We start from the raw sequence: 2,669 nt of genomic DNA on the forward strand, positions 1-2,669 counted from the left end.
GGTGAGCGTCCAACTCTTGGTTTTGGCTCAGGTTGTGATCTCACGGGTTTGTGGGTTTGAGCCCCATGTCAGGCTCTGTGCTGACAGTGTGGAGCCTGCTTGGGATTCTCTCTCTCCCGCTCTCTCTGCTCCTCCCCTGCTCTCGCTCTCTCTCTCCCGCCCTTAAAATAAATAAATAAACATTAAATAAAAAAAAGGAAATCGTAAAGGATGTCCTTTGGGCAGAAGGCAAGTGACACCAGATGGAAATCAGGACCTTCACAAAGGAATGCAGAGAACTGGAAATGGTAACTATGGTATGNTCCATGCCCAGCTTGGGACTTGAACTCAAGACCCTGAGATTAAGAGTCACATGCTCTACCGGCTGAGCCAGCCAGGTACCCCTATTTAAATCTCTTTAAAGCAACTGACTGTTAAAAACAAACAAAAGCAATGCATCTTGAGGTTTATAACATACGTTAAAGTAAAATGCAAGGTAACAACATAAAGGCTGAGCAGGGAGAAATGGAAGCACACTATGGTAAAATTCTTATACTAGATGAGATGCGGTATCTATCACTTGAGGGTAGACTTGCTATGTTAAAGATGTGTACTATAAACCCCAAAGCAATCGGTAAATAAAACTAAGAGTTATGGCTAATAAGCCAACAAAAGAGATAAAGCAGAATCATTAAAAAACAAAAACAAAAAAACCAACCTCATCGAAAATGAAGCCAATTTCATGGTTCACAGGTTCAAGCCCCACATCGGGCTCTGTGCTGACAGCTCAGAGCCTGGAGCCTGTTTCGGATTCTGTGCGTGTGTGTGTCTCTCTCTCTGACCCTCCCCTGCTCATGCGCTAGCGCTCTCTCTCTCTCTCTCTCAGAAATAAAAAATTAGGAAACTAATTTGACAATTAACTATTTGTAAAAAAAAAAAAAAAAGAAAAAAGAAATAACATTAAAAAGAAAAACAAAAAAACCCAAAGTAGAAGCGTTTTGGGCATGCTTCCCCACCCTCACGCGACCCTCTCCCTGGCGTGGTGGCAGCCATGTCTCTTAAGTGGCAGCCTGGTTCCCAGTTCTCTCCCTTGAACTGAGGGGACAGAGCCAACTTTATGTGTAAACGATAGAGTGCGTGCTCTCCACCCATCCATGTTGCTCTATGTCCCCTTCTTTCGGGTTGATTACTCTCCATTCTCTTCCCCTCCATTTGTTTGATACCCTTCGTTTATCAAAATACGGTACAGTCTAACTCAACATCTGGACAGTGCATTCCTTGGTACGCTTTAACCTCTATCCATTATAGGCTTCATGTGTTTTAAGTAAGCTCTACGCCCAACGTGGGGCTTGAACTCACAACCCCGGGACCCAGAGTCACATGCTCTACCAACTGAGCAGGCCAAGCGCCCCTGCTTTAAACTATCCAATTCACCAATTCCCTCCTTGGCTACGTGTAAGGTGTTGTTCGACTCATCTGGTCATTTTAAAAATTTAGTTACTACCTCTCCAGGCCTATCATTCCTACTTGGTTCTTTCTCAACTCGTTTGCATTTTTTAAAGTTTTACATTTCTTGTTCGCTTGTCATTATTTCCATGACCAGAGTGAGCACAACTGTGTTACATTGACCCCTGAGAATGGTGAACGCGAGGCACCTCTCCATGAACTGTGTCCGTTGTCTCTCACTTCTGAGGTTTTAAAAATTATTTATTTCTTTGAGAGACAGAGCGCACAAGCAGGGGAGAGGCAGAGAGAGAGCGAGAGAGAGAGAGAGAGAGAGAGAGAGAGAGAAAATCCCAAGCAGGCTCCACAGGGTCAGCGCAGAGCCCGGCATGAGGCTCAAACCCACAAAACCATGAGATCAGAACCCGAGCTGAAATCAACTGCTGGATGCTCAACCGGCTGAGCCACCCAGGCGCGCCTCACTTCGGATGTTTACGCATGTTGTCATTTTGAGACATTTTTGGTCAAACCCGGGAATCTGAAACGGATTCACTTCAGGGGGGCTTTGTCCAGGCCCGATTACGCATAGGTAACGAGGTCTTCCTGTACAGAAAAGAAAGCCCATTCCAAACCAGCCCTTTATGCCTGCTTCCTCATCTGCAAAATGGGGTAATAGTGTTCAAATCATATGGGGTCTGTGAGGATTAAATGATAGCTTTTTTGAGTTCCCAGATCCGGTCATACACGGAACTAGTTCATTGTTTTTGCCTAAGTCAGTTTGAGTGGGGTACCTCACAGCAACTACTTGGATTCCCATCAGTGTGGACGGCGCGACTGGGAGGTTTGCAGGTGGTAATGCTGGGTCGAGTGACCCTTGCCAGTGGTGGTGGGGGGTTTGTTGAGGCGGTTACTGTGGAAATGGTCCAACGAGCGCCACCGTGCAGGTCCCTCCCTCCGTGTGAAGGGCTGGGGTTTTTGTTCAGTCCACATACCACGCATCCGTCCGCACCACCCTCACCCCACAGCTGCTCCCGAGGGAGCTGCTGCTTAGAGATGGTTGGTGCCTACAGTGGGGTGCGGTGGGGGACGTCCCGTGTTTAAGTGGTGTCTGTCGCCCAGACACACTCTGCTGTTCCCGTTCTGTGGCAGGGTGTTCCGTGTCCCTCTTCTCTGGGATGAGGCTGGAGGGCCCCTGCCTGGTGGGGGAGCCGCGGTCACGGCAGGACGCGGGGAGGCCGGGGGGAGGG

At 48.1% G+C, this 2,669-nt stretch overlaps 1 protein-coding gene and 1 non-coding gene across 2 annotated transcripts in view; both read right to left on the reverse strand.

Annotated features, from left to right (window-relative positions):
* Positions 1-2,669, reverse strand: part of USP11 (ubiquitin specific peptidase 11) — a 29,417-nt gene that overhangs the window by 12,605 nt on the left and 14,143 nt on the right.
* TRNAK-CUU (transfer RNA lysine (anticodon CUU)) lies at positions 307-379 on the reverse strand. Its single transcript has one exon. It is a non-coding gene; the product is annotated as a tRNA-Lys (tRNA).

This window comes from Crocuta crocuta, unplaced genomic scaffold (assembly GCF_008692635.1).
Source record: "Crocuta crocuta isolate KB4526 unplaced genomic scaffold, BGI_CrCroc_1.0 scaffold610, whole genome shotgun sequence".
NCBI classification, from domain to species: domain Eukaryota; kingdom Metazoa; phylum Chordata; class Mammalia; order Carnivora; family Hyaenidae; genus Crocuta; species Crocuta crocuta.